The following is a 9033-nucleotide window of genomic DNA, read 5'->3' as shown; positions in this document are numbered from 1 at the left end:
CCCCGCTTAAGAAATCTGGCCACTCTGTCCGAGAACCGACGCGTTTTCCACAATGTTTCGTTCATCATGTCGCCGTAGTTAATTTCTTTTAATATCTTATGCTACAGCTACTTTGTATCTAATGCACTTGCCTATCTCCTTTACTTAAGAACAAACAAGACAAATTTGTTATAAATATATATATATCTACAGAAAAAAAAATACACGTTACTTTTTGAAAAAAATATCCCCGAAGTTGCGTCATGAACATTATTTACGAAAAAGGACGAAATTAATTCTGCAGATGCTGCCTATTTCCCTTACAACAATTAACAGTTAGACATTATTAAATCTTCATTAACTGTCATATATTTCCAAAAATGATCATTATTACAATTAGTATCTTCTGCAAATGCTCTTCCAATTGAAACAGACATTTTGAAAGATTCACCAATACACTTTGAAACAATGTTTCTTGAGCTTCAGCAATATTCTTGTTCGCAACTTCCCCCGAAGGCATAATGCATCCTAGTCAAGAACTGTGGAAATAAACACACAAATCAAGAAACTAATAATAAATACAAAGGGCCAAGCAGGTGTATCAAGACATAAATAAGTGAATAACTAAACAGGCACAGGCACAAGTGGAACCCTGCGTTTCAAGGTGAATGTCACGGAAATTATTAAAATAACTGAGAGGAAAAAATGGTTAGGGTAAATTGTGACATCTGGCACGGTAGGTTGGCGGTGATCGTTTGTGTTTTTGTTTTTCAAATTTACAAATGTCAAATTACTCTTGCGTCATGTTGTGAAAGGCTGAATGTCAAATAAAGAACGACCTAAAATACGAATGTTAGACACATTGTTGAGATGTTCTTACGGAAGTCTAGAATAACGTAACCGAAGTCGTTTCTACTCAAACGAAATAGCAAAATCAAGTAGCATGCAAGCCTCATGTGCCGCCACTCGAGATACTTCACTATCGCTGGGGTGACACGGATATGAATAAAATAAAGTGGCGAAAGCCAGAATAAAAATAGAAATACAATTCCACAAGAAAGAGTAGCTAAATAGGCAGACAGACAACTAGGCAGATTTAAATAACTTAGTGAATGATTAAATGAATGAAAATATAATCAATGAAATAGGTAAATACAAATAAATAGGTAGAAAGAATAGATTAAAAGAAATAGATAAACACATCACTAAAATAAGAGCATTGATAAATCAGTAAATAAACCAATAAATAAATAAACAAGTAAATAAATATTTATAGATAGATCAAACAAGATATGCTAATGAAAACTGCAGCTTAAAACTGAATTGCCCCATCACATTAAACATCATGTTATCTATAACTTAATACATGTGGAAAACAATAAACATATCTGCAAACATGTTCGATTTCTGGTCCCATACAAATGTGTGACCTTGAATTTGACCTCTTGAGGTTACCCAAGGTGACCTTATATTGCAACTGAAAACCCATATGCAATTTTCTATATCTTGATCATTTGTATGTAATTGGCAGTCAAGGCAATCAAAACCAACATTATGTGTTGAAGGAAACTTTATTTGTACGATCTTTCGATAATTTGAGCTTTATCGAGGACATGGGCTAACCGGGACAGACCATCCGTTCGCGTTGGATTTGTAGTTATAGAAGGGGAAGAGATGTCTGTATGAAAAAGAAAAGATAGTTGTGTATGAAAGAGGGCTATTTCCACCGGACGATTTTAGGAATATTTATTTCGTGGGGTCGTGGCTTAGGAGAGGTGGGCAGGAGACGGAGTTGGAGGCTAAAATCAATGCAAGTCACCGTGAGGACATAGCCGCTGCACGCAAATCTCTGCGAGTAAATAGGAAGATCCTGGGGAACGTCACGGGTGCCTTGAGACAGTTAAAGGGGACACTTGCTCCCTAACCTCCTTCCCTAGGATCCAATGGTCTTCCCCCGTTCCTTCAGATTTTCCTATTCATTCTGAAAGATCTGTGTACCACGATCACGTACTTGATCAATCTCTGGCAAGCGAAACGTCTTTGTAATAAAGGCTCCGTCCATACGTGGTGTTCCTTTTGATAGGTTTAAGGACCCCTAAAGATAAGTGACCTTCAATCTGACCTTTTTCAATCACTCAAGGTCAAAGCACTTCCTTTCACACTTGTGATGTATGAAAAGTTCTTTTGATAGCCTTGATTATTGTAAACATTTTTATCATCTCCAACCGTTTTCAGTTTAAGGTCCTCCAAGGATAAATGACCTTCAGTCTGACCTTTTTCAATCACTCAAGGTCAAAGTATACTTTCTTTCACACTTGTGATGTATAAAATATAACTGTAAAAGTAACATACAAATATTTTGGTCTTGTGTCTTGAAGCATTTTTTCTTTCTTTTTAGGAAGTCAATATATTTCTATCATTATTTCAGTGATCTTGGTCTTGACCTTGATCCAATTACTCTCGAATTTTTTCAAGGTCATATAGAGACCATAACACACACTTTATGAAAGATTGATATAAATTGATTCAACAAATTTTCCGTAATAGTGCTGACAAACAAACTCGACCAAACACAATACCTGACTCCCTAATTCCGTCCAGAGTAAAGCTAGAACTAGAAGTACTCGGAGAGCGCAAATCTTCGCCAGCAAAGCAGTTACTCGTGTCCATTCTCTGCAAAAATAGAATCAGCCTTGAGGGTGTAAATTGCGAAGATTGGAGTAAAAGTACCTCGCTGTTTACGAAAAAAATCTTCAGATCGCTTATGAAATATACTCATGTGTTAATTGGGCTAAACTCCACCACTTAGATGAATAAATAAATAAATAAATGACTCAAATATCTAGATAAATAAATGAATAAGCAAATAAATAAATAAATAGGTAAGCCAGAAAATAATAATCCGTTCATAATATCTGAAATCTAATGGCTGACAACCTGACAGAGACAAGCTGACGAACAAACAGACAACCAAACAAACACGACCGAAATCATAACCTTGTTTGAGGCACCGGGCAGCCCATTCCCTTATCTTTATCGACCGACTGTAGTGCTGATTGAGCAAAGGTATTCTGTTTGTGTGGAAGACGCACGTGGTAAGCAGGGAAGTTAATTTCAGTGATAAAGTAATCTTCTTGTTCCCTAATCTTGTCAACCTTGAGTCCTCGACTATTCGTGACACGGATGTCATGTGCTTTTGTGTTGATATGACACACGTGAGGCAAACTTTGTTGATTTTGTTCTGGCGAATTATACGCGATTTTTATTCAGCTTTGGGTAAAGCCTATTCTTTAATTCATCCTTCTTAAATCAATAAATAGATAAACAAATAAATGATAAATACATACATACATATATATATATATGTATATATATATATATATGTATATATATATAAATATATATATATATATATATATATATATTACATATATACATGCACACGGGTACATACATATATACAAATACACATGCATACAGGCGCATACATGTATACAAATATACATAGATAAATAAATAAGTAAATAAATAAATTAAATACAAAATAACTCCGAATTCATTCAGGCAACAAAGCAAAGACAACCACAAATCTGAGCAAGAACTCCCTGTAGGGAGCTCTTCTACCAAACTAATGATCTAAATTTCGGTAGCGATCAGGATCTAGAAACTAAATACTAAAAAGAATTTCCTTGGCTGTGGTTTGCGTTCTCCGAGTGATTCCAAGTCTATTCATTCAAGCGCCCAAAAACTTCATTCAGCTAAAGGTCGACCCCAAGAAGTAAATGGACTTGTCGTAAGTTTTCTTGACCTTTGGAAGGTCGTTAAGACACAATATTACCCAAATTGTTTTATCTCTTCCCTCCCTCCCTCCCTACCTCCCCCTTTCCTTCTGATAATCAGATAGTGACCTCATCTGATGGGTAAGGACTTTGGTGAATAAAGCCTTCGGTCCGTTGTCTAGACAGGTTTTATGCCAGCCAGGAGGTTTAGTGTTTGTCTGTCTGTGTGTGTGTGTGTGTGTGTGTGTGTGTGTGTGTGTGTGTGTGTGTGTGTGTGTGTGTGTGTGTACGTATGCATGTATGCATGCATGTATGTATGTATGTATGTATGTATGTATGTATGTATGTATACATGTATGTATGTATGTATATATGTGTATGTACTCCTTGATAATGTGAATATATCACGAAAGCGCTCGGACTCCGCGTGTTTTTCCTTTTCCTAGTGGACTCTGCATATTTGTGATTTACGTGTGACTTGTGAAATTTGTGCATATATGTATGTATGTATGTATGTATGTATGTATGTATGTATGTATGTATATATGTATGTATGTTTGTGTACATGTATGTATGTAAGTATGTATGTATGTATGTATGTATGTATGTATGTATGTATGTATGCATGCATCCATGCATGTATGTATGCATGTGTATGTAGGTATGTATGTATGCATGCGTGTATGTACGTATATATGTATGTATGTATGTTTGTGTACATGTATGTACGTATGTATGTATGCATGTATGTATGTATGTATGTACGTATGTATGTATGCATGTATGTATGTATGTATGTATGTATGTATGTATGTATATATGTATAAATGTATGTATATATAAAATCAAATAAATTGAATACTATAAAACAAAACCAACTTGATATTTGAAAGAAATACAACAGAAAAAAAACCGCATATGGAGTGGAATGGTTGGGCTATGTCAGTAAAGTTAACGTTAATTTTTTTTTCTTTTCTTTTTTTCCTTAAATCCCTTCTTTGGTTTCGTGCGTTCACCTCTGCTATTACATGTGACCACCTGAGCTCGAAGTCAAAGCTCCATCTTGCGTTACTGATCCTTGGTTTTATTTTTTCCTGCCAGAATTAAGATTTTTCCTTCCCTGTGACAGAATTTGTTGTCGAGGCAGTGTGAGTCGGCCTCCCAAGGTATTTGTCCATCTGTGTATGATATGAGAATGGCGTCGTCTTCTGTAATGATTTAAATTACAGTCAAATTATTCCTTTAGTGGAGGGAATCGTCACCTAATGGGGTAAGATATGTAATGAATATCTTAGGTGGTGCCAAATGTCATATATATATATATATATATATATATATATATATATATATATATATATATATATATATATATATATATATATTTATACATATATGATTTGTGATACTTGTGAATATATATATATATATATATATATATATATAATGTACATATATATATATATATATATATACATGTATATATATGCATATATATACTTATATATATACCTATAATATATGTATATATATGTATTTATATATACACATATATATATGCATATATATATTATATATATATATATATATATATATATATACGTATGCATATATGTGTATGTATGCATGTATGTATATACGTATGTATATGTGTATGTATGTATGTATGTATGTGTGACTCTGTTTTCCCTAAAAAAAGCGTAGACTCAGAGGTGACTTGATACAGGTCTTTAAGATTTTAAAGGGAATTGACAACATCAAAAGTGACAAAATTTTCACATTGAATGAGAATCAGACAAGAAACAATGGTCTCAAACTGTCCGGAAATAGATTCAATTTGGAAGTAGGTAGAAACAACTTTGCCAACCGTGTAGTTAATGAATGGAATAAACTTCCTGCACAGGTAGTGCAATGTAGTTCAGTTCGAAGCTTTAAGAATCATTTAGATAAGTACCTAAGTAAGATGCTGTAATGATGATAATTTATGTTATATTATTTGTTTTTGTTTTGTTATAATTTCTCTGTGATTTTCATCTATTATTAGTTATATGTTAATTTATTATCATTTACTATTTACCTGTTGATTATTTTAACTATACCTATGCATTTATTTATGTATTTTATTTGTTATTTACATTATTATAGTTGTTATTTATTATTTTATTATTAATATGATTTTTTTTTTTTTTTTTTTCCCATCCGACCTAGATATGGATCAAAAGGTCTCCTGTCGGCATGCTCCGCCTTTGTAATCCTTTGTAATCCTTTGTGTGTATGTGTGTGTGTGTGTGTGTGTGTGTGTGTGTGTGTGTGTGTGTGTGTGTGTGTGTGTGTGTGTGTGTGTGTGTGTGTGTGTGTGTGTGTGGGTTAATCATAAATATTCATTCGGGAATATATTTTAGACAAGACATAGTGCGTTAGATAATACTTAATCTATGTTTGTTGCACGTAATCTGATAACATGGATTTCCCCATCACTTCATATTGATAAAAAATACTTGATATATCGATAATATCGCCATAAATATCAAAATTCGATATGTCGATAAGATATTGGTATTTGTAACGTGTAAACACTCATATATATTTAGTCAATAAACTTTATCAGCTGATCATGTAAACAAATTCTACACACGTGATTTCATATAGAAAATATATATAATTACTTTCCCATATATTCTGTTTTTCATCCACAACATAAGTATTGTCTGTATGTAAAGAAATAAGTATTGAATATTTGCTAATTAAATAGTTCTTTCGCTCACACTACGTTACTAAATTAGCGAGTGAACTGTACCACTGAAGATAATGCTAAGATTAAAATAATCGCAATTGATAAATAGTTTATTCACCTTTTCTTTAATGGATCTTGCTATCTTGGCCGCCGACTTAGATTGCACGAAATATCACGTGATCTAATCATTTCCATAACTTATTTATAGAAATACAAATATAGAGGGCATGTATAACCTACACCCGATCTTTTCTATCAAAAACTTTATTAACATATTTTCCCCAACATCCTGCACAACAGTTATGCTTTAAATGGATTATTTATTTATCTATTTATTAATTTATTTATCTATCTATTCATTTTTGTCTGATTTTGTGTCACCACGGTGCTCCCTGGGTCCGTCTTCGCCTTAATTAACAGAATTGTGTTGTTAGACATAAAATAGATTTTCACTATTTACCAGAATCATTATCATTTCGTATGTCAACAGCCTAAGTTATTTAATTGGCCATTGGTGAGGTAGGTCACCAATTCTAGTCTGTGTAGGTCTATTAATGGACAGAAAGGTCCTGCCACGTCACATGAACAAAGATCTGAATCAGAGATTCTCAATTTTTCTTGCTTGTGTTATAGTAATTTGACGCTGCCCGAAGGGATTTCTCCCCGTCTTCTCTTTTCCTGCATGAGGAGACGGAGAGGGGGGGTCGCCGATATAATGAAGCGGCCTTGCTGTGTAAGTGCTGTGTCTTGCGACACTGCTTCTGATCCAGGACAGTGGGCGAGATGCAGGGATGACCCGTCATCCAGGAGGAGCCAATATAAAAAGGAGCGAAGAGGGTGGAGGGGAGTGGAGTATGTGGGGATGGAATGGGTGGGAGTGGATTTTATGCCTCTGTTCTTTGGCTACCTCCCTTATAAGGGGGAAAAGTCTTTGGTAAATGTATGTGTTATAGTGTTTGTGTTCATTACAGTGGTCTAGCAACAATTTCTGTAGTTAACCTGACTGAAATCGTCAATCAGCTATGTTGAGTCACCTGCTGAACAAAGACCTCCTCCAAAATACTCCCACGAATTGCACAACTGCTCCTACATCTGCCACGTCACTCCTGCAAACTTCTCTATAGGCAAAATAAAATCTATGCATCAGTCACGATCAAATTTATCCCATCTTTATAGATTTTATTCTGGCTAACACCAGAAGATCTTATTCATCTTGGGGGAAACCATCGCGATGGGCTTGATGAGGTAGAGATGATCATAATTAAATTTTGCTTCAAGAAAAAAAAAACAGCTACTATTCATCTATGTATTTATTTGTTTCTTTTGTTGTTTGTTTTTCTACATATTTGTTGATTCGCTTGTTTATTTATTTATTTATTCTTTTATTTATTAGTTTATTCCTACACTTATTTATTAATTTGTGTATTTTCTTGTTACTATCACAGTAGCAGCGAAACCAAATTAATGGCAGTTGTCGTTAATTTCAACCAAGATGATGACAAACAACAGATGATTCCATTTTATTCTATTTATTTGTTTATTTATTTACGGTCTTGCTGTGGTCAGCCACTTATTTTTTTCGTGCGCATATGTGAGTACAATTGCCAGCCCTTTCCTGTGACTTATCTGCAATCTGCTAAGTTTTCTTTTTCTACCAAATGTTCAACAAGACACTTGAAAATAATGTGAAAATTTTAGGAAACAACATCCAATTGCATAATGAACGAGTCTTGATCTCATATTACTTTCCCGCTCCTCACGTGATCATATGTACCGAACTTTTCCTCCAAGACTCAAATTTCACGTCGACGTGACGTCACGTCGCTGAATCACACCCACGTGGAACAAAGGCCTTTCGTTCTGTTGCTGTTCTTTTTATTAACAAAATCATCTGCTGGAAAGCAATAATGAAATACATCTAAAGCGACTGCTACATCTTAAGATAAAAATCGCATACCGTTGTGGAGAAATCATTAAATATAGGGATCCTTTCACTAAGGCATTTGATATTTAAAATTTTACGAGCCACCCGCTGCGCCAGTCACTGGTTCGCAGGGGGCTTGGCCTTCGACCTTCAGCGACCTTTGGTAGGAATCTACCAGGTCTACAGGATTCCACCGGATGTACAGGACTCCACTGGATCCACAAAACTCCACTGGATCTGGATCTACCGTAATCCACCGGATCTGCAGGACTCCACTAAATCTGTAGGCCTCCACCAGATCTACAGGACTCCACTGGATCCACAGGACTCCACCGGATCTGCCGTACTCCATTGGATCTGCAGGACTCCACTGAATTTGCAGGACTCCAAAGGATCAACCGGACTCCACCGGATCTACTGGACTCAATTGGATCTTCAGGGCTCCATTGGATCTTCAGGACTCCAACGGATCTGCAGGACTCTACCTGGTCCACAGACACCACCGGATCATCAGGACTCCGTCGTGTCTACAGAACTCCACCGGATCTACCGGACTCCACTGGATCTACAGAACTCCACCAGATCTACCAGACTCCACTGGATCTACAGAACTCCACCAG

The sequence above is a fragment of the Oratosquilla oratoria genome, chromosome 33 (assembly GCF_046742065.1).
Source record: "Oratosquilla oratoria isolate Oo_2021 chromosome 33, ASM4674206v1, whole genome shotgun sequence".
Classification (NCBI taxonomy): Eukaryota; Metazoa; Arthropoda; class Malacostraca; order Stomatopoda; family Squillidae; genus Oratosquilla; species Oratosquilla oratoria.
The sequence above is the reverse complement of the archived record's forward strand: the minus strand, read 5'-3'. Positions refer to the sequence as shown.